The sequence below is a fragment of the Cupressus sempervirens genome, chromosome 6 (assembly GCF_028749045.1).
Source record: "Cupressus sempervirens isolate cs-2001-9-10 chromosome 6, ASM2874904v1, whole genome shotgun sequence".
NCBI lineage: Eukaryota > Viridiplantae > Streptophyta > Pinopsida > Cupressales > Cupressaceae > Cupressus > Cupressus sempervirens.
In genome coordinates this window covers 433207583-433232549 of record NC_143123.1, presented here as the reverse complement: position 1 = coordinate 433232549, position 24967 = coordinate 433207583, and the positions used below count along the sequence as shown (strand labels likewise).

Sequence of the window (24967 nt, the reverse complement as noted above, 5' to 3'; positions counted from 1 at the left end):
TAAATATTTTCTACCACATGTGCTTTTGCCAATTCTGCAATCCAATATGTCTTCAATTATGTCCAAATGCTTCTTAGGCTATTGTTGCTCCACATCTAATCCATTGTCATCATTGAGAGTCATCTCATGAAGCTAATAATGATTTGCAACATTGAATATAAGTGATATATCCATGTCTTTGGCCAACTCAATTTCATTAGCATTACCTGAACCAAATTTCCTCAAGATCATACAACGTCCAAACTTCCTCATCTTCAGCTTATTATAGGTTCCAAAAAGAAATCTCCCTTTTCTCAAATATACCATCCCTTTACCTCCTACTTGAAATTCTTTGTCTCATCCTCATGTCTTCTCTCTCATACTTTTGATTTGTGTCTTCTAGACATTGCTTTACCTAATCATGCAATGACTTCATGTGTTCCGCAAACTCTTATCCTTCTACACTCCTCTTCTTCTTAGGACTGATGTCTCTCGATTTTGATACTCCTTTAGGATGCATGTCTATAACTATCTCAAATGGTGTCCTCCCTGCACTTTTGTTCATTGAATTGCTATATGCAAACTTTGCTTGAGCAAGAACTAAATCCCAATTTCCAATCTTCTCTCCAACCAAACATCTCAACAAATTTCCCAAACTTTTGTTCACTAACATTGTTTGTCCATCAATTTGTGGATGAAATGTAAAACTAAACCTCAAATCAGTCTTCATCTTCTTCTAAAGTGTTCAAAAAATAGCCAACAAACTTTTCATCTCTGTCTAAAACTATACATTTAGGTAATCCATGCATCCTCACAACTTCCTTGAAAAATAAGTATACTATACACACTACAATTTATTGTCTTCTTGCAAAGTATAAAATGTACCATATTGAAAAATCTATCCACTACCACAAATATAGAATCTTTCCCTTTGAGTCTTAGATAACCCAAGTATGATGTCCATCCTAATGTCTACCCAAGGTCTATTCGGTACTAGCAAAGGTTTATACATTCTCATATTTTGATTACTTCCTTTTGCAACTTGACAAACTCTACAATTCTGAACAAGTTTCCTTACATCCTTATGAATTTGAGGCCAAAAGTAATTTTCACTTAACAATGCCACTGGTCAACTCCAAAGTGTTCTATTAATCCTCCACAATGATTTTCCTTAATCAGATTATCTCTCGTGGAACTTCTAGGGGTACACAACTAAGACCTCTAAATAACATTCCATCTTGAATGAAATAATCCAACCATTTGCTTCAATCAACTGCAATGGGTCCCTTACAAGTTTTCCATAGCTCTACAAAATCAACATCATCCTCATACAAGGTCTTCATTTCATCAAATCCCAACATATCAACTCTCATCTTTGTCATCAAAATCCTTCTCCTACCGAAAGCATAAACAACCTTATTTTACTTACTAGTCCTATGTTTCAATAGAAAGGTACAACCCTACCAATACTCAACCCATCTCATATCTCTTTGGTTTAACTTACCTTGACTGTTTAAATATTGCAATGCCTAATGATCTATGTACAACACAAACTCCATAGGTAGCAAATAATGTCTCCACTTTTTCAAGGCTTGAACTATGGCATAGAACTATTGATCATACACTTGATATCTTCTCTTTGAATCATTCAACTTCTTACTTAAATAAGCAACAGTCTTCCTTCTTGACTTAACACTACTCCAGTTGCATTTCCACTTGCATCAAAGTTTGCTTGACATACCCTATTGAAATCAAGTAGGGATAACACAGGTTGTTTTGTCACCTTTTGTTTCAACAACTAAAAGCTTTTGTTTACTCCATTTGTCTACTCAAATTCCTTCTTATCACCTGTCATTGTTTTTGTCATAGAACTACCAACTAAACTGAAAATTCTAAAGAATTTTTGGTAGAAATTAGCCAACCCATGCAATGATCTAACCTCGTAACACTTTCAGGTGTAAGCCCTTCAACAATTGCTTAAACTTTCTCAGGATCCATCTTCAATCCATCTATTGATATCACAAATCCCAAGTACACTAACTCTTCCTTCATGGAAGTACACTTTTTGATATTTATCAGCAACCTCTCTTCTCTAACTTCTGCAACACTTGTCTTAAATGCAATAAATGACTCTCTTCTACCTTACCAAAAATCAAATTGCCATCCAAGTACACAATCGCAAACTTACCCAAGAATTTCTTCAACACCTAATTCATCAACCTCATCAAAGAACTAGGTTCATTAGTCAGTCCAAAGGGCATCACTAACCATTCATGCAATCTTTCATTTATCTTGAATGTAGTCTTTCATTTATCTCCCTCTATGATTATGATCTGATAATATCCACTCTTCAAGTATATCTTGGCAAAACATCTGGCTCATTGTAAGGGAAATTTATGCTTCATTGTGATCCGATTGATTACATTATAATCAGTACATATTCTCCATTTTCTATTCTTCTTGGGGACTAACACTATAAGTACTGCACAAGGACTCAAACTTTCTATGATCAAACGTTTCTTCGACAATTATTGCACTTGTCTATTCAATTCTTCATTCTCTGTTGGTGTCTTCTGGAATGTTGCTTTGTTAGGCAGACTAGGTCCAAAAATTAGGTCCGTGCAATGATTAATACTCCTCACAAATGACAATCCATTAGGTACATTATCTAAGATTATAACTTCATAATCTATCAAAACTCTTTATCTCCTCTGGTTATCCCTCTTTTGATCCTAAATCAAGCTTATTAAGTATCAATGTATAACATACACTGTCACTTCCCAAACCATCCAAGAATATTCTTCCTTCGCCCAAACAAACTCTAACACTAGCATATATCTCACTCTTAGGAGTCTCCTTCAAAGGCAACAACACTTGTTCATCCCCTTAGTAACAATAGTATAAATACTCTTCCTTCCATCGTGCAATGCTTGTCTATCATATTGTTATAGTCTACCCAATTAGATATGACACACATCCATAGGCAAAATATCACATAGAACTTCATCATGATAAGATCCAATCTTAAATTCCACACAACATTGTTCACTTTCCAATATCTTATGATCATCTTGAATCCATGCTAAAAGGGTCTCCTTTGAAGGAAACAACACTTGTTTCATCCCATTAGCAATAGTAGTATACATATTCTTCCTTCAATCATGCAATGCTTGTTTATCATATTGCCATGGTCTACCCAATAAGATATGACACACATCCATAGGCATAATATCACATAAGAACTTCATCACGATATGTTCCAGTCTTAAATTTCACCAAACATTGTTCACTTACCAATATCTTATGATCATCTTGAATCCCTGATATTTGATAGGGTTTAGGATGCTTCAATCTCTACAACTTCAATTTGTTCACCAATTCCTACTAAGCTAGGTTATTTGAACTACCACTATCAATGATCACCTTTCAACATTTGCCTTCAATTTTGCATCTTGTTTTGAACAAACTCTCTCTACAATGGTTCTTGTTTCATCTCATTCTAACATAAGGCTCTCCTTACCATCAATGCTTCTCCATCTTTTAGTTGGTTCAAAGATTTAGTAGGTTCCTCCTCAACAAAAGCATTTATTCCTTTGTCCTTTGTGTTAGAGTAATAAAGTATTTTCTTATTAATTAAATCATATTGATTTAATTATTAAGTCACTTATTATCTCTAGTTTACTTAAGCTAAACTTTGGGCATATAATAATTAATTATTTTATTAATTATTATAACGCAACCTAAGTTTTAACTTTAGGGTTTTGATCTCCTTTTTAAGGATTGATCTCTTTGTAATAATTCATTCACTTTTGATGATAACAATTTCTCTTTTTGCTCATCAAGAATGTATCATCTGTGGATCTGGGAATTCCAACATCCATAGCTTTTGCTTCTCTTTTTCTATGACAGGTGTTTGCATGCAAGTGATTCTTGGGAGCTGTGGGGTTGATCTTTTATCAACTTTCAACATGGTGTTAGAGCTCCAGATCTTCATGCCTCTATTTTGTTTATGAGAAGTTTAGCTTGGCTTTCAAATCTATGCCTTTTTTTATCCAGAGGGTTTCCATTCTTCAGAACAACATTTTTGGATCTAGGGACTCACTAATTTCAAGTCACTTTGAGCCCAAACAGACATCACGGTTGAGCTTAGAGCACGCAAAAACCCCTATTTTGATATAAAATTTGTCCAATTTGGACACAATTGGAATGTGAGGCAAAAAAATATTGCTCCAGATTAGACACGTTTCCCGATGTGATGATTTTATGATTTTGGTATTGTAGCTGGAAAATTAAGGTTTTTTTGAAAAATTGAGAATTTTGGCACATGAATCGAGAATTTTGGTACTCAAATCGATGTTTTGGCACGCACTTGGAGTTTTTGCATGCAAATCGAAATTTTGGTGCAAAAAATGAAATTTTGACACCTAAATTGAGGCACTTTGGTACGAAATTTGATGTGTTTTGACACGCTCGAGGTATTTCTAGTGTTGTTTGGACGTGCTTCCCGAGGTAGTGATTTTTTTCCCTTGGAACACTTTTTTGACCTCCCTGTGGTTTTTTGGTCGTAACTTGCTCATCCAGACTCCATTTTTCGCAAACGAGATATAGTCGGAAAGCTGATTCCGAACCCATCGTGATGGTGCAATTTATTTGGACTTTTGATGCTGCTTGGTTGCCACTTTATGCAGTAAAAGTTTCTATTTTGCACTCCAAGAGACATCTTGAGACATTTTATTTTCCAAATTCTAGTCCAGGCACATCTCATTAAGTTTTCTGTTTTTTTGCATTCGAGTGGATATCTTGGTTGTTTCACATCCAGGGATCGATTTTGTTGTTTCAGATGATTTGTCATGGGTTGTACTCTCTTGTATCAGCCTTATATCTCTTTTAATCTTTGTTGACATCCTTTTGTAGCATTTTTGCAAATGCACTAAGATAAAGTGTCACTCTATTGCACTTCGGGATCTTGCACATCTTTGTGTTTTGTTGTACTTGCACTACATTATAAAGTGTCTTGGGGGGTTTCATGTTGGCTATATTCACCATCTTCCTTTGTCAAGTGAGTGTTCCTCTTGCGACATTAGCCTCATGATGTGTCGATGACACATGCCATTATAAGTTTTTGTACTTCATTTGCACTCTCGATGTTTCTAGTTCTTCTTTCTACAGGAGATATTGCATTTAGTTTCAATGTTCATGTCTTACCTCTCAGCATTATAGGGGGGTTATGTTTGTTCTATTGCTTTCTTGGTTCGATGGAGTGTGCTATGTATTTAGTATTTGATCCTATGTACTAGGTGATTGTCGTGGCTCGATACCTATGCATATCGATGAGATGGATCATTTACCATATAGATATTCTTTCATTCCTATTTTTGGAGGCCATGAAAATACCTTCCATCTTCGATTGATCAGCTCTTCAGACTTAGTCTTCTCTATTTGGTCATGTTCTATACAGTGGGGGTTCTTCAAATTCTATACAGTGGAGGTTCTTCAGATCAGCAGTTTGGCAGTGTTTGTAGCTTCATGCTTCAGTGGTGATCTTCATGATCATCTTTTGTTCCTATCTTCTGGGACATTCCCTAGTTTGGAGGCTTCTTCAGTCCTTCACTAGTTCTTTTCAACATTATTTCTATCTCTTTTTGGAGTAGGATTTTTCCCATGGGGTTTTCTCTATTTCTCCTCTTTACAAAGATTTGGTTGTGCTTGGATACCTCATCAGGCTTTGTTGTCGAGACCCAAATTTACTTTCAATAGTAGTTTCTAAGTTTTTAGCTACTCCCTAAGTTTACCTTAAGGGGAGGTGTTAGAGTAATAAAGTATTTTCTTATTAATTAAATCATATTTATTTAATTATTAAGTCACTTATTATCTCTACTTTACTTAAGCTAACTTTGGGCATATAATAATTAATTCTTTTATTAATTGTTTTATTAATTATTAAAATGCAACCTAGGTTTTACCTTTTAGGATTTTGATCTCCTTTATAAGGATTGATCTCTTTGTAATAATTCATTCACTTTTGATAATAGCAATTCTCTTTTTGCTCATCAAGAATGTCTCATCTGTGGATCTGGGAATTCCAACCTCCATAGCTTTTGCTTCTCTTTTTCTATGACAGGTGTTTCCATGCACATGATTCTTGGAAGCTATGGGGTTGATCTTTCATCAACTTCTGTGGATTTGGGAATTCCAACCTCCATAGCTTTTGCTTCTCTTTTTCTGCAACAGGTGTTTGCATGCAAGTGATTCTTGAGAGCTGTAGGGTTGATCTTTCATCAACTTCAACACTTTGTACTCTTGCTTGAACTTCCTTGAGTGCATTCAAAAGCTTGGTGTCCTTCTCCACCACACTTGAAGCAAGTTCCTCTAAATATCCCTTTGTCATCTCTCCTATAGTTTCTTTGTCCACCACTTTTGTTTCAACCCTTTTAATCCCTTCGATATGAACTATCTTCTCTTCTTTTTTGCTTTGCCCTTGCTCTAATCCATATACGATTTGCCTCTTCCAGTGATGTTCTGCCTCTTTGAAATCTTACGCCTCTTCCTCTTTGTCTTTGCTTATGTCTCTTTTGTAATTTCTCCTCTGCTTTTAGGGCATGTTGATAAGATTCTTCCACATTCTGCAACTTGATCAACTTGATTTCCTCTTGTATTGAGATTCTCAAACCATTGAGATACCTTGCAACCATTTCAACTACATCTTCAGTATGCCCAGTCCTACTTTCTAACTTGTAGAATTCCTTTGTATACTCTTTCACACTAGATTCCTTTTGCTTTAGAACAAACTCACTTGGTATTCAACAGGTAAGAACTTTGTCTTCAACTTATTCACCATCCTATCTCATCATTTAATTTTCTCTTCACCTCTTCTATAGCTATTAATCTACAAATGTTCCCACCATAATGATGCATATCCTCTCAACTTTGTGCAAGCATACTTCACCTTCTTATCTTCACTTGTGCCTTCAAAGTCGAAGTACTTTTCCATCTTTGTAACCCAATCCAGCAATTCATTTGAATCTAACATTCCATCATAGTGAGGTGGATTGAAATGTGGTATGTTATTCACCCTAGTCAAAGCTCTTAGGATTTTTTAATCTCCCTAATCAAGTTCAAGTTCTTCTTGCTCCTCAATTCCTTCCTCTTCACCATTTACATCCTCAACATGTCAACCTCTTCTCTGAGTCATTTTAACAGCTTCTAATCTATCTAATATTTGTCTCAATATATCCATCATAGCTAGATCTGCATTTCTCCTTGCTCCACCTCTAACATCTCCTCTCTGGGTTGTCTTGCACAAGTCCTCTACAATTGTGGATCATGTCCTTTCTTTGTCACCCCATAACAAACACTTCTAGGTTTTGAAACCTCAAAATTGGAAATCTTAAATCACGGGAATGAAACCTGCTTTAATACCACTTGGTGCAATCAAGGTAGGAGGGACCTTAACGAGATCTGTCCAGGTCGTGCAACATGAGTCAACACAATGGAAACAACAAAAAACAATTGAGAGAATATAGGATCGAACTTTTGTTGATCTTAGATTCATGAAATTTGACTACAATTGGCTAGCAACTTACAAGCCTTACAGGATAGGCATACAAGCCCAATTACAAAATCCAAGACTATCCTTCTCTTCTAAGGGTTATTCTCTTCCCAAAACTCTAGCTACCAACTACACATCCATTATAACTACATATAGCATCACAAGAAGTATGTCAACCTAGAAGGATCACATTCTACAAGATAAGGAAGACATAACACCAAATATAAGAAAGGACCCAAATCATGAAGATCTCTCTGCCAAGATGTAGAAATGAAGCGCAATCCCAAAGAGATGTCACCCAAGGTCTTAAGCACATCATAAGATGAGCCAAAAAGCTTCACAAATCACGGAATCACTTTGCAAGATCGGAAAGCTCTAACTAGCCATGAAACGTGAAGAACAAAATAGGTCTCACTAAGAATCTGAGAGATTTCAACCACAAAGTAACGAATCAAGATGCAAACCTAGACAGAGGTTCATCATGATGCTATGTGTTGAAGAATGTAGCTGCGATAGAGATCTTTATTTTTGTTTAAGAAATATGGGCATTATAACCGTTATGATCACCTTCAACTGAAGAGGACATTTATGATAACATTTGTAATAATAATTGAGATAATATTGAATATAGAGACATGTGTCATGCATCATGCATACAAGCATGCGTTTGGAATATGAAAACGGTTGTTTTGGGAAATTAAAGAGACCTTCAAATGTAATATTAAGAGTCTCTCTACTTGTTATATATATTGCATAAAGCAAAAATCATTGTATACTTGAACATTTTACTATCAATAAAGTGATATGTTTGTTGTATGGTTGGGTTTTTTGCTTCAAGTAGAAGGGTTTTCCCAGGGTGACTTCTAGTGTATGTTGTACCTATTATATTTTCCTTATTGTTGTAAATCATTTATTTATGGGCTAAACTTAAACATGGTAGCAGAGCCTAGTTTTGATAATAGCAATTAAGCTCTCCATTTGCAAGTTGTTGCAAAAGATTTCATATTCATTTTATACATCATAAATGCCTTCACCTCAGTGTAGTTCTCGGCTTCATGGTTAGCTATGGTTATTATTAGATTATTGTTTGCATTAGAATCAAAAAATGAAGTGGCAAAGCTTTTATTCAGGCGAGTAATGTAAAACGAGGAGATTGGGGTCTAGGGATTCAATCGCAGGCTGTGGGAATACTGAGAAAACTGCATCAGTGACTTCAATAATCTCCAACATTCGTATCTTCTACATCATCGCATTAAACATACACGTTTTTCTATTATCTTTCTTTTACTCTTGCCATCTATCAAAAATTGTAGGATGTGTTTCATTTGGATGTAACAGACAAAATTTAATTATAGTCCATTTTTGTTTCAGTCCCTTGCTTTCCAAGGAGGAATATACAAGTGATACTGATCTTCTACATGTTATTAGACAAGCCTGGCTTCTGTGGTTGCAGAGCTCGGTCATTTTGCTATCTTTGGTACTAAGAGACATACCCAAGGTAGTTGTAAGATTTCAATTTGAGATTTGAGTCATTTTGAAAATCAACTGAGATTATCTTCATCATGTTTTGGAGTCTATCTGGGCTTTTTGGAAGGGACTAAGCGAAAATATCGTTAAAAACATTGAGACTCAATATGATACTGTGTTGAATTTTGAGTCAGGTTTGGGATTTCTTCATGAGCATGGGGGAATATTGTAATATTTTACAAGAACGTTGACTGAATTGCTCACGAAAGAGTGTTTAATGTGTGTGCATAGGGGAATTGTTCCTTCTGCATAAGAACTAGTACCAACATCGGTAGTCAAGGCTTCTAGGCTACACGAGGATTGTTGTCGACTTCAAATTGAACCATTGTCAGTTGGAGAGGTTGACTGAGATACAAATATTGTCGTTGATTGCTTTATTGTTGCATGAATGTACTCATTAGAGTTCATCTTGCTCACTACAAACATCTACAGTGAGTTTTGATGGGATTGTGGCATGAGAACGGAGGGTAAGAACACAAGAAGTTATGAATAGACAATCACAAAATACCTAAAGTGTTTATTGGTCTATCAAATCTGTCTAAAGTTCAACTCTTGGACATCTACTGGAAAATGGATGTTGTCTTGCAAGAACAAAGATCACAACAGTTTTTGATCGGGCTCTCAAGAGGGATCGTTATACTTTGTAGTATCAAGAGCATGTATCACTTCTTTCTTCCTGCAATTTGAATTGTTTATTGGAGGCTAAGTTTGATGGTGAAAGTTTTTACATCATGTGTTTAACATCAAAGTTATTGAATTCTTAGTCTTTTGTATTCTCACCTTCCTCATCGTGGCGTTACATGGCATTATTACTGAAGGGCTTGTCATCTTGGTCTTACATCAATATATTTTTGTTGTGACTGTAAGGGTTGTTCCTTCTTGACATCATGCAAGCATGCTATTTTTGTCGTATGACTAATATTGCTGCCACATTCCATTGACGGTTTACGGAGGTCAAGTTTTTTTATGGTGTTAACTTCAATACTCTTTATGAGAGTGTTGTTTTCACATTACCTTACTACAAAAGATATTTGGAAGTCAAGGAGTCTTATCGGTTGCCATCGCTCTACTTAGGTGGTGGTTGTGAAGTTTATCAAAGCCTATCAAAGATTGCATTTATCTCTTCTCTTGTGCATGAGAGATAGGTCTTAACCAAATTCGATTTCGGGTTGATTGGTGAATGTTGTAGAATCTCCTCTCAGTGGAAATTGCAATGATGAGATAGCTGCTAGGGAATATTAATTGTCATACATGTCTATGGCAGAATCAGACCATGACAGTGGGAAGATAAAGAAATATTGTTGTTGGGAGAGGGTGTGCGTAATTTTGGAAGGGCTGATAAGGGTTGGAGTTTCGTGCTAGAATGGGATGGAAGAACAAGAAAATCAGTGAGGAAGAAAAAGGCCGACGACAGCAAGGCATCGGCAAAGAGCCAATCAGAATCTGATGCAGAGGCTAGAATGGGAATGGAGTAAGCCAAGACAGATAAAGCTCTTGTTTAAAGTGTTTGTTTCTTGGGATTGAGTTGGACTTGGAATTTTGCAATACCAAAATTTCCAAATTCCATGTTTGTTTTTTTAAAAAAAGGAACAAGAATTTTCTAAATTCTAAGTTTAACCCAAAATGAGCATAAGAATTTTCCACCTTAAAACTTGGAATTGGAATTGAATCTAGAATTAGATTGAAGTTGGAATTGGAATTGGAAAACCAATTCACATCAAATCCTCCGTGTAAATATCTCATTCGACGTCCTCTCATTGTTGTGATATGCGGAGCCGACATGAAAACCCCAAGTCTATATAAGTAACAAGTGCCTGCTTTCCAATGGACATTTTCTCCAGTGGATCGTCGTTTATACAAAATACTGACATGCATTTTTCAATGTGAGAATGGTTAAAATGGTACTGTGTTCAAAGCTTATGTCTTCGCCCCTACTCTAGCATTTTGTAATGCGTAAGTAGGGCTGACAAATTAGAACTTGGCATATAGTTATGGTAAGGTTGCCCTATTTGTATTCACAGCATGGGCAGGAAAGGATCATGGAGGTGTAATAGTGGGCTTAGAGGAATGTGGAATCGTCAAATCCATTATCTCCTCAACTTCAAATCTAATGCACAACTTCAAAACAGGTTATCTCACTCCATATCCCAGATCCATGCTCGCAAACCAATTGATCCGAACTATAATTGGATGCATTGTGGGTCCTCTAGTTTTCTAGTTGTTCTACAAGGCCTTCAATGTGGGGAACCCTAATGCAGAATACAAAGCTCCCTATGCTCTCATTTACAAAAACATGGCCATTTTAGGGGTGAAAAAGTCCTCTACACTTCCAAAGCATTGTTTATAGATCTGTTGTAGTGCATTTTCTTCGGCATTTGTGATAAATGTTGTACGAGTTCAGTGCAAAAGAGTGTTTCTCAGTACATTCCTATGCCAATGGCTATGGCTGTTCCATTTCTTGAGGGGGCCTATTTCGCCATTGATATGTATGTGGAAACAATGATTGTATATGCATGGCAATGCCTAAGCATAAAAGAAGGCTCCTTTCCAATTTTTGATAATAGCATAAATAAACAAATTTTTCAAATTAGAAATCTAATGTCTTCACTATTTGTAAATTAGCACACGTAATGCCACGAGTCTTTGAATTTTGACCTAGTATTCTAATTCTAGATTTAAGGAACCAAATGTAACAAATACATTTTCTAGGTGAACTAAACGGTTCCAGTGATATTCCAAAAAAAAATTCTAGAGAATCTTCCTAAATTGTCAAATACTGGAATTTAACAATTCCACCAAACAAACTGATCCTTAAAGAATATCTACTTGGTAAGATGTAACCCTAGCCTACTTGTGTAATTGTGATTTTAAGGCAAAATAGTTGAGGAGAATCATACTATTGAATCCAAAAAGGTGATGTGCCCTCAACATATCTCAAAATATGTTTGATAGCCTTCTAATAACTCTTGTGTGAATCTGTAGAGAAATGCAACACAAGACTAACCACAAAAATATTAGGCTGAGAATACATCAGGTATAAAAGACTATCAAACATCTATACAATGCAACATCTGCAATCAACTATAGGAATGGACTAACTAAAAGAAATACAACACTTGATTGGAAGGGTGTAGGAGAAAACTTGCAATCAAGCATGCCAAATCTCTAAAATTAATAAAAGCAAACTTCTAGTGAAGAAATGGCAGTCTTTTTTGAAAGTTAAATAACTTGGAAACAAAGAAAGTAATGCACAAGTCCATGATCTGTCATATCCAATCACTCCATCAATGTCCATTGTATGCTCTAGATCTTGAAAGATGAGTTATCTACAAGAACTGAATCTTCCACATACAACACTAGAATAAAAAGTTGATCTCCCTATCTTTCAATATAAATTTTGGGACCGGAAAGGCATCAAGTGAATCCAAAAGAATGCATAAAATGGTCCATATTCTCTAATCAAGCCTGAGAAGCTTGTCTGAGACCATGTAATGAGTAACAAAGCTTACAAACAAGTAAAGAACCTTACAGACAATCTAAAGGCTAATCCATTTAAATCTTCTCATAAAGATCACCATGCAAAAGGCACTCTTCACATCCATCTAATAGACTGATCATCCATCCTTATAAGGCAGCAAGGGAAAGTATAAGACAAATGGAATGTCTTAGCAATAGGAGCAAAGGTCTTAGAATAGTCAATGCCCTCAACCTATGAAACTCCTTAGCCACTAGACTGGCTATGTAATTATCAATAGAGCAACCAATTGTGTATTTGGTGTGGTACGCCCACTTGCATTAAACCAAACTTCTCTTAGGAAGAGAAACAAGATCCTAGGTATGATTCTTGATCAAAGAAAAATACTCCTCTACCATAGTTGTCTCCCACTTAGGGATGCCTACCAACTTTGAGAACTTTTAAGAATTGTACAAAAAGGCATGACTTAAATGACTAACAATCAATGTCTTTGCACAAGTACAATGAATTTTAAAGGGTCGCCAGCTCAACGTCCAACTAAATCAAGGATAGTACAAGCCTATTGGGGCAAAGTCCATGTAACTGGAGGTAGTGGACCTAGAACATTATCCCCCTTAAGAAATAATAAATTGTCAAGAGATGAAAGAAGGAAAGTAATGAGGGAGAAACTAGAGATGAAGAATACATCAAAGAAAAGCTCTCATCAATGATCAACCTAGAAATCTCACTTGAACAAGACACCTTTAGAAACAAAAATCAAAAAACCTATAAGCGTTAAAATCCTCACAGTTGTAAAGTTTTTGCAAATTCAACTATAAATCAGACTAAGATAATACCTTTTTGTTACTTGTTGAAGATGATCTTCTATAATTCAGACTTGTATGAAGTGTAACCAATGGTATAAATACTATTCTGAAAATGTTTTCTCTCTGCAATAATTTGGATAGGGCAGTATTGCTAAAGGAGCAAACCATGTAATATTCGTGTGTCCTTTATCCACAAACATACCCTATATAAATATTACAACCAAAGGGCATGTCCCTAGAAGGGACATGTCCCTATCTAGGTCGGCCCTGAATTGTTTCTTCTAATTAGCGTCCAAGGAGGAAAAGAATTAGTTAGTGATTAAACTAACTAATTTGTTCAAGTTAAATCTCAAACAACATTACCCGAAGGGAGACGTCAATCATAACTGAAGACTAGACAATTATATATATAGGCATTCATTAGCATTTTATGCATAATCAGATCTATATGACCTGTACCATCAGACCAGTATGATTTTGAAGTTACAAAATTAACACTCCCTCTTAACTTGATAATCATACTAAGAGATAACATATCTAGCATCATCAATTAAGATGAATAAGCATAGAAAGATACTCTGTATCTATTTGAATCTTCTAAGCATGTGGTATCATTAAACACATGATACTATGTCATATTACTATACCTGTAATATGACTTATCACTTATACTAGGGATAATGATATTGCATGAAATGCAATATACAAGATAAAATTTGGAGAATGATTAAATTCTTCCTTTATCCAAGTTGTGACTCATAGATACTGGCAAGCCTATATCACAATATGATCTTGAGTTAAGATCTACCAGTTCACAGGATAAAATCCAAAGAATAATTAAATTCTTCCTTTATCCAAGTTGTGACTTATAGGCATAGAAATGTCGATATCACAATGTGATCTTGAACTCATCCAAATATGACAGTAGTTCTCTACTGTTCAGAACATTATCTAAGAGATCGTCATCTCTCGTAATGTCAGAGATCATCACCTCTTAAATAATGAATACAAATGGTGGAGCCCATAACAGTCAATAGCCTGACAAGAAAAATTATTTTATTAATAATTTAAATAATAAAAATGTACTATAATTCAACCATACCAAGTCTTTTTTTGAAGTGATATATCTTCACTCATGAGAGAGGTTTGGTAAGAATATATGTTGTCTGATCTGCAATGCAAATGTATTCTAATTTTATAGTATTCTTGTCTACCATATCTCTTATATAATGGTAAGGAATTTCAATATGCTTGGACTTGTCATGAAAAACTGGATTCATTGAAAGCTTGATGGAACTCTGATTATCACAATGAATAATAGTAGGATTCATGGGTGGACCAGATAATCCCACAAGTAACTTTCTGAGCCAAACTATTTTCCAAGAGGCCATTGTTGCGGCAATGTATTCAACTTTTGTGGAACTCTATGCTACTAATGCTTGCTTTCTACATATCCAAGATATCATCGCTGAGCCTAAATTGAAACAGCATCCGGAAGTGCTTTTCCTATTAGTAACACTTCCAAACCAATTTGAGTCTGTGTACCCATGTAAGTCCAAGTCAACTTTCTCATACTTGAGCCCAAGATTAAGAGTGCCTTGTAAGTAATTCATGATGTATTTCACTGCAACTAGGTGAATCTCCTTTGGCTCACACATAAACTGACTTAAGGCATTAACAACATAGCAAATATCAGCTCTTGTATTTACCAAGTACATAAGAGTCTCAATCATTTGTCTGTAAAAAGTAGAATCAATGGAGGGTGATTTTGCAGCTGCTTCCTTAAGTTTGAGTAGATTAGTCTCCATTGGAGAAGAAATAGGTCTGCAGTTCCACATTCCAATTTTTTTCAAGATTTCTAATGTATACATTCCTTGATTAAATATGATGCTGTCAAAACTCTGCCATACTTCCAATCCTAGGAAGTAATGGAGTCCTAAATCTTTCATTTCAAATTCTTTGATTAGATCTTTCTTGCATTGATCTATAAGATGATCATCACCTGTTATTAGTAAATCATCAACATATAGTATCAAAATTATCATATTATCTTTATCCTTTTTATAATAGAGTTTTGGATCAGCTTCATTCTTGGAGAATCCTAAACTGGAGAGATACTTATCAATTATTTCATACCATGCCCTTGGAGCCTGTTTAAGCCCATAGAGAGCTTTCTTGAACCTATAAGGAAAAAATTTAGGGTTATGAGTTTCAAATCCTTCAGGTTGTTCCAAATATACCTCTTCTCTAATCTCTCTATTCATAAATGTTGTTTTTACATCCATCTGATATACTTTCCATCCCTTTGATGCTACAATAGCTAGGACTGCTCTTACAGAGGTGTATCTGGCAACTGGAGCAAAGGTTTCTTCATAATCAATTTCCTCTTTCTGAGAGAATCACTTGGCCATGAATCTTGCTTTATATTTTTCAATGCTACCGTCAACAACATGCTTGATTTTAAATATCCGTTTAGAAGAAACAACAAATTTTCCTTCAAGCCTTGGAACAATTTCCCAAACATCATTCTTAATAATGGATTGGTATTCTTCCGTCATAGCATCTTTCCAGGCTCTATGTTTAATAGCGTCTGAAGCATTGGTTGGTTCTGATTTAGATAAATCACTCATGTTTACTACATAACTAGAAAATCTTTTGGATCTTTTGCTTTCTCTGAAGGTTCTAGATGGTGCAGCGAAATCTTGTGCTTCCTCTACAGTCTTGATGGCCCAAAGTGGTCTTTTCTTTGGATTTTGAGTTTCCTCAAGATTAAGATTTTGAATTTCATCTTCAATTTTTTCAATTTTCTCCCTCTAAAACTTAGATTCATGATTTTCTTCAGAACTAGGTAAGGGAGAGGGATCTCCAGAACTTAGGGTTATTTTGAATGCTAAATCTTCTTCAAATATTACATCCCTACTAAGTTCAATGTTTTTTCTAACCAAGTATAAAAATCCTATATGCTTTAGATGTTTCACTATACCCGACAAAAATACTTTTCCTCTTAGAGGGTTCTAACTTAGTTCTATTTTCTTTTGGAACATGTATATATACTGGGCACCCAAATATCCTAAGATGACTTATATTAGGTTTAACCTTAGTAAAGACTTTTTCAAAAGTTTTATCTCTAAGGTGGAAGTGAGGACTTTTGTTTTGAATATAGACAGCAGTACAAAAGGCTTCTGCCCAAAGATAATATTCTAAATTTTGATCAAATATCATAGCTCTTGTTGCTTCTATAATTGTTCTATTCTTTCTTTCTACAACCCCATTTTGTTGTGGGTTATAAGGAATAGTATACTCACTCTTAATTCTTGGTTCTTTACAAAACTCTTTAAATAAATCTGAAGTATATCCCCTCCATTATTAGTCCTAAGAGTTTAATTTTGTGTCCTGATAAGTTTCCAGTTAAGGTTTTGAATTCTTTAAATCTCTTAAACATTTCTTCTGATTTTTTACATTTTAAGAAGTAGATCCAAGTTTTCCTAGAGAAGCCATCTATAAAAAGCATCTAGTACCAAAATCCTCCAAGAGAAGGAACAGACATAGGTCCACATAAATTTGAGTGGACTAATTCCAAAACATTGTTAATTTTTCTAGTGCTATCATGAAATGGACTTTTGGTGTTCTTACCCAAAGTGCATCCTTTGCATATGCTTGAATGATCTTTATTCAACTTAGGTAAACCAGTAACCATCTTCTCCATAGTTGATAAGGCTTTGAAATTTAGATGTCCTAACCTTTTGTACTATATTTCGTTTATATCGGCAACTTCATGAATTAAGGCTTGAATAGGTTGACTAGGTTTTGTATTTAATTCATAAAAGAATCCCTTTCTTTGACCAATCAACTTTGATTTCTTAAATGAAGAGTTCTTAGACCAAGTCATTACTTTACCGTCCATGAATGCAACATTATGTCCATCATCTTCAAGTGTTGTAACAGAGATTAGATTCCTCTTTATTCCTGGTACGTAGAGTACTCTTTTGAGATGTAGAGAAATACCTGACTTTAGTTTCAAGGTGCAATTCCCAATTCCTTTGACTGAATGGGAGGAATTATCACCAATGGTAACTTCGCCATCAACTTCTTCTGATCTTGAATCTAGTACTTCTTTGTATCCTGTAATGTGTCGAGATGATCCACTATCAATTATCCATGCTTTGCTTGATTTCATTTGAAAGTGTGGAGTACAATACATGATTCTCAGGATCATAGTTTTCTTCTTTCCTGGTAAAATTTGTACAGTTTACTTGTTGCTTTGTATTCTCAAGGCAATTAGATGTATAGTGTCCAAATTTTTCACATTTGAAGCATTTTATTTTGGTTAGATCTTTCTTAGGTTTGTCATTTCTTTGATTACCCTTCTTCTTCTTGAAGTGCTTCTTTTTACTTTTATAGGAATTTGTGTCGAGAACATGAAGTCGAGAAGATTGTCTCTAGCACTTACTCCTTGTGATAATGTTTCTCATGAATCCAATAACCCATTTATAGCTTTAAGTGTTAGCTCTTTGTCTTCAATTGTGGTCCCTATACTTGCAAGTTCATCTCTTAGACTAGCCACCCTTAGGAAGTAAGAATTCATAGATTCTCCCTTCTTTATCTGTATATGATTTAGTTGCCTTTTTAGTGCAAGGGTTCTAGTTGCATTGTTAACCTCATATGCATTTAATAATGCATTCATCATATTAAATGTTGTTTGGTGTTTCATTAGCATAGGTTCTATTTCAATTTTCACTCCATCTAATATGATTTGCATGGCTTTCCTGTTTCCTTTACTCCAAATAGTTTTATTAGGTTCAACATCAGGTTGCTTGGATGCTTTATCAACAAATTGTTTCAGATCTCTTCAAGAATCGTCATAATTCTAAATTTCCAAGCAACGAAGTGTTCTTTTCCATCAAACCTGTCCTCAGGTCTGATTGTGCTTGCCATTGAAGATAGAAGGATGTTGCTAGATATTTAAAGTCTGATTGTCAATTTGTAGAGCCTAGGTTCGACTGCCAGAGCTGTGATACCATGTAAAGTTTCTACAAATTCTGCTATAAATCAGACTGAGATTTACTTGCTGAAGATGATCTTCTATAATTCAGACTTGTATGAAGAGTTGCCAATAGTATAAATACTATTCTGAAAATGTTTTATCTCTACAATAATTCGGATAGGGCAGTATTGCTAAAGGAGCAGACCATGTAATATTCGTGTGTCCTTTATCCACAAACATACCCTACATAAATATTACAACCAAAGGGCATGTCCCTAAAAGGTACATGTCCCTATCTAGGTCGGCCCTAAATTGTATCTTCTAATCGGCATCCAAGGACGAATAGACTTAGTTAGTGATTAAACTAACTAATTTGTTCAAGTTAAATCTCAAACAACATTACTCCAAGGGAGACGCCGATCATAACTGAAGACTAGACAATTACATATATAGGCCTTCATTAGCATTTTATGCATAATCAGATCTGTACGATCTGTACCATCAGACCAGTATGATTTCGGAGTTACAGAATTAACAACAGTAAATATGTGTAGTTGGCTTTTTCTCTCTATGGCTTTTCATTGACCATCTCAAATAAAGGCCCAAGACTTGCTACAAATTAGTCTAAAAGAAGATAACCTCTAGCTTGACATTGTCATATTTTGAGGTGCCTTATGTGACATATGGTTTTGAATTTAATTGACACAATTGACTACTTCAACCTAAAAACTAGATGATATATTATGTGACTCAACCATACAATTTAGTTGAAGAGTGTTTGGAACTGTAAGTTGTTGAATACCATGCTCACTAGAAAAATCTCCAAGAAATGAATTGACATGCTTCCAATACTTGTGCATATCCTCCTAATAGAAAGAGTAGACTACTCTATAAATGCCTCATAGGTCCTCAACGTAACTAAATATATCACTCGTCCTTAAGAAAGCACACCCATGTATATCTAGAGAAGTCATCAATAAAAATGAGCACATATTTGGCCACTAGAAAAGGAGTAAAAAACGACATGAGGTCACTCTATATCAAATTCTGGAGAAATCTTCACTAATGTGGTGTTACCCTTGGGAAAATGAACTTGGTGATGTTTGTCAAGTGCACAACCCAAGAAAAACTCTCAATATGAGACCTTAGGATAAAGCTATCGCCAATTCCAATGCAAAGTTCCTAACTCAGACTCAGCATGGACTCGGCAAGCCTGACCCAACTTGGGACTTGGCAAGGCTGACCGGACATGGGACTCAAAACTCGGATAAAAATCAAGCAAACTCAACAAAGTGAAAAAAAAATTACAGATTTTAAGGATTTAGAACTCTTTTCATGCCCCTTTTGTTGAATAAAGCTTAAAGGCAATAACATCATCAAATAGAAGCTAATTTGATCCATATACAAGTATACATTGACCACATAAGTAAAAACTACTACTATATACCCAAATTGTAGCTTAAGGAAATAGCAAGCTTAGATATATAAAATCATAATATTGTCACATGTATATAAAACTCATGGAATATGAAATCCATGACATCAAATGTTCCAAACATATATCACAACAACTACAAGTTTATGGCTCAACCTCTAATGCAGGAGCATCTAGAGGTATAAGGGCAATCCTATGTCACCCAAAAAAATGTACTTAGACTTAGTTTCTGTTTCATGTCTTTTCATTTTTGGATACCCATTTGGGTCGAATAAAAGTTCCAACTCTCACAGTTCAACTATCAGTGTGCTAGAAAATCCCGAAAAAATAGGAGCATGCAATTTGGCCATCATTTTGGTGACCTAGAAGGTGTGAATTGGCCAGATGAATGTAATTATGATTTAGAGCATTCCAGAAAAAGAATCAGGTCAAAAGGCCCCACGGTTTGAAAGTTATTGCAGTTTTTCGGGTTTTAGAGACTTCCTAAGAATGCTTCAAAGTCAGGTTAGGGGCATTAAATGACCTCGAAAAAGGCCGAAAAATGGAGGACGAGCGAAGCTGGTCCATAGGGCTATAAAGCGCTTCGAGAGCTTTCCGAAAATGTAAACGGTTCGTCAATTGGAGCTACGGTTCAAAAGTTATGCCTCCCGGAAGTTCGGTTACTGTTTCTGGATTCTTCTAGATTTGCACCGACTTCTAACGCAGCTTCTGGAACCTTCTATTTGGTCGGTGGATGCCTACTAGCACTTTTTAGAATGTACTCCTAGTCCTTAACCCTCCGGGGTCTATTTAAGGAAAATTTTGGCATTGTAAAAGGCAGTTCGGAGTGGAGTTTGAGAGGAGGTACTGAAAGGAGAAATTATCTCTAGATTTATGATATTGTAAGCCCTTAGGGCATGTCTTGAAGTTTATTTTCTCTGTACTGTTTGTACTAGCTTATTTTCTCAGTTAATACAATTTCCCTTTTCTGTTGCGTCCATTCTGTTCTTGGGTTGTGTCCCCATCAAGTGGTATCAGAGCAGGTTTTCCTGAGTGTGTAGACAGAACACCAACTGTGAGGCAGTTTGCACCAGGACTGTGTGGTTGTGGGTTTGAGTTAAGAAGATGCCTCCACGAAGAGAGCGTGGTGGAAGGGCTAGAGCTATTAATCCTGAGGAGGTTAGAGCCCTCCAAAGGCAGGTGCAGGCATTGCAAGAGGAGCTTCGTAGAGGAGCAAATGTTGCCGCAGGTGACAACAGTGAGGATGACAATGAAGAAGAAGTAATGGGACCAGAAGAGGAATTTGACGAGGAAGTTCTGAATCATGCAAAGGAAAGGCTTTTTAGGGCCATTACTAAGTTTGGGAAAAGACCCACAATTGAAGTGGGTGTATTTTCAGGAAATCTGAAACCAGATGAGTTGATCGATTGGATCAATGAACTAGAGGAATACTTTGAGTATGAGGATATCAGGGACCCAGATAGGGTTAAGTTTGCAAAAGCCAAACTGAAAGGTCATGCCAAAATCTGGTGGCAAGAGGTTCAATTGGACAAATTGAAGAAGCAGTTCATTCTTGTGGACTACGAGCTTGATTTGTTTAAGAAGATGCATGGGTTAAAGCAAGCAGGAAGATCAGTCCAAGAATATACAGAGAAATTTTACCAACTCTTGATTAGAGCGGGACATGCAGAAGCAAATAAGGAGAAGGTTGCTCGTTATATCAGTGGGTTGCGACCTAGCATCCAGGAGGAATTAAGTTTGGTAAGAATGACCAGCGTTGAAGAGGCATACCAATTTGCCCTACGAGTTGAAGAGAAGTTGAATAAAAGGTTTGAAGGAAGACAAAGAGGGTGTGGTCAAGGAGGAAGGGGAAGCGGTAGATCATCTGGAGGCCGCAATGAAACCCAAAGGAAAAATGAAGATGAGGGTACTAGCAGGAACCAGAGGAATGAGAGTTTCAACCGCTCCCGTGACCAAGACTTTGGAAATCAGAGAGGAAGAGGTAGAGGACGTGGACAAGGAAGAGGAGGCTTCTGTGGTACCTGTTTCCATTGCAATGAAGAAGGTCATCATGCCTTTGAATGCCCTCAACGACAAGGAAGGACAGATAGGAGAGCTGAGGGCCAAGCTAGGGTTGCTCATGTGGATGAGGATGCACAATCATCACATTCAAAGGATGCAGAAAGAGGAGAGACCTTGGTAAATGAAAGAGTCCTACTAAGTGGTGAGATTGAACCAGGACAACGGAGGAGTTTGTTCCGTACCAGATGCAAGTGTGAGGATAAATGTTGTGACGTGATCATTGATGGTGGTAGCACTGATAACTTGGTATCAGAAGAGATGGTCTCTAAGCTGAAGCTCAAGAGGGAGAAACATCCCCAACCCTATCGAATTTCTTGGGTAAAAGATGATCATAAGGTCCTGGTAAGTGAACAATGTTTAGTAAAATTCAAAATTGGAAGTTACCATGATGAAGTTCTCTGTGATGTTATTTCAATGGATGTTTGCCATCTATTGTTGGGTAGACCATGGCAGTTTGATAGACATGCAGTGCATGATGGACATGCAAACACATACTCTCTGACAAAGGATGGAGTTCGCCACAAATTGAAGCCCATGAAAAAGGAAGGTGAAAAGGTATGTAGCAGTGCTAGGATTTGTCTTGTTGATGGAAGGAAGTTTTTAGATGGCATGAAACATCAGCATGTGTGCTATGCTTTGATTCCTAAGAAAGATAAAGAAGGTAGTAGTGAAATACCACTTGAAAGTTCAGATTTACTAGGGGAGTTTGGAGATATTATCTCTGATAATGTTCCAGATGGATTGCCACCAATAAGGCAAATCAGTCATCAGATAGATCTGATTCCAGGAGCTAGTTTGCCTAACAAGGCTGCTCACAGGATGACTCCTACTGAAACAGAGGAGCTAAATAGACAGGTTCAGGAGTTGTTGAGGAAGGGCTTGATTCGAGAGAGCCTGAGTCCATGTGCAGTACCTGCACCAAAGAAGGATGGAGAGTGGAGGATGTGTACAGATTCTCGAGCTATAAATAGGATAACCATCAAGTACCGGTTTCCTTTGCCAAGGATGGATGATCTTATGGACTGCTTGAGTGGAGCTCAGTACTTCACAAAGATAGATCTGAAACAGAGGAGCTAAATAGACAGGTTCAGGAGTTGTTGAGGAAGGGCTTGATTCGAGAGAGCCTGAGTCCATGTGCAGTACTCGCACCAAAGAAGGATGGAGAGTGGAGGATGTGTACAGATTCTCGAGCTATAAATAGGATAACCATCAAGTACCGATTTCCTTTGCCAAGGATGGATGATCTTATGGACTGCTTGAGTGGAGCTCAGTACTTCACAAAGATAGATCTGAAGAGTGGTTATCATCAGATACGGATTCAAGAAGGAGATGAGTGGAAAACAGCCTTCAAGACCAAGGAGGGTCTTTATGAGTGGTTAGTCATGCCCTTTGGATTGACAAACGCCCCAAGCACCTTCATGCAGCTCATGAATGAGGTACTTAAGAAGTTCTTGGAAAAATTTGCTATTGTCTATTTGGATGATATCTTAATTTTCAGCAAGATTTTGGAAGAACATTTACTGCATATTCGTAGTGTCCTTGAAAGGCTAAGGGAAGAGAAATTGTTAATTAATCTGAAGAAGTGTATCTTTGCAAAAAGGGAGTTAGTCTATTTGGGGTTTGTTATATCACCTGAAGGTCTCAAAATGGATCCAGAGAAGGTAAAAACCATCTTGGAATGGCCTACTCCAAGGTCTGCTACTGAGGTAAGATCATTTCATGGTCTGGTTAGTTTTTACAGGAAGTTTATTAAGAATTTCAGTGGCATATGTGCACCCCTAACTGATACAATAAGAGGGGATAGAAAAGAGTTCAAATGGACTGTAGCAGCCGCGAGAAGTTTTGAATTGCTGAAGAAGAAGGTAACAGAACAGCCTGTGTTGGCACTTCCAGATTTTAGAAAGGTTTTCCAGGTGGATTGTGATGCTAGTGGCAGCGCTATTGGGGCTGTATTAAGCCAAGAAGGTAAGCCTATTGCATATTTTAGTGAAAAATTGAATGATGCAAAGAAGAATTATTCTGTTTATGATCAAGAGTTCTATGCAATAGTTCAGGCCTTAAAGAAATGGAGGCATTATTTATTGCCAAAGGAATTTGTTTTGTATACTGATCATCAGGCATTACGGTACCTAAATAGCCAAGGTAAATTGAATCAAAGGCATATGAAGTGGGTAGAATTCTTGCAGAGTTATACATTTGTGTTGAAGCATAGAAGTGGAAAATCTAACAGGGTTGCAGATGCACTATGTAGGAGACAGTTGTTGCTTACAGTAATGCAGGTTGAAGTAATTGGGTTTGATGAACTCAAGAATTTGTACCCCTAGGATCCTGATTTTGCTGAAGCATGGAAAGCTTGTAAAGAACCTGTTGCTATAGATAGAACCAAGTGGTTAGACTATTTGATTCAGGATGGCATGTTGTTCAAGGGTAGTCAATTGTGCATTCCAAGGAGTTCCATGAGGGAAAATCTGATTAAGGAGAAACACAGTGGAGGGATGGCAGGACATTTTGGTCGAGATAAGACCATTGCCATTCTTAGAGAACATTATTTTTGGCCTCAAATTTCACAAGATGTGAAGAAGTTTGTACAGAGTTGCCAGGTTTGTCAAGTTGCCAGGGGGTTTAGTCACAATACTGGCCTATATCAGCCATTGCCTGTTCCATCAAAGCCATGGGAGGACATAAGTATGAATTTTGTTCTTGGATTGCCGAGGACACAAAGGGGTAATGACTCAGTATTTGTGGTAGTTGATAGGTTCTCCAAAATGGCACATTTCATTCCATGCCATAAAACTCATGATGCTGTTCATATTGCAGACTTGTTCTTCAGAGAGGTGGTGAGACTACATGGTCTCCCAAGGAGTATAGTTTCTAACAGAGATACTAAATTTGTGGGGTATTTCTGGAGGACATTGTGGAAGAAGTTGAGAACAGACCTAAAATTCAGTTCCACGCATCACCCACAGACTGATGGCCAAACAGAAGTGGTAAACAGAAGTCTGGGCAATTTGCTGAGATGTTTAGTTGGGGATAAGCCCAAGGGATACGATTTGATTCTACCACAGGCAGAGTTTGCTTATAATAACTCTATAAATAGGAGTACTGAAAAATCACCATTCCAAATTGTATATGGGAGTAGCCCAAGGACTGC

General features: G+C 36.6%; 1 protein-coding gene across 2 annotated transcripts in view; it reads right to left on the bottom strand.

The window, feature by feature from the left end:
* LOC149552899 (pfkB-like carbohydrate kinase family protein) overlaps positions 1-24967 on the bottom strand; it is a 133323-nt gene that overhangs the window by 101472 nt on the left and 6884 nt on the right. The window lies entirely within an intron of this gene.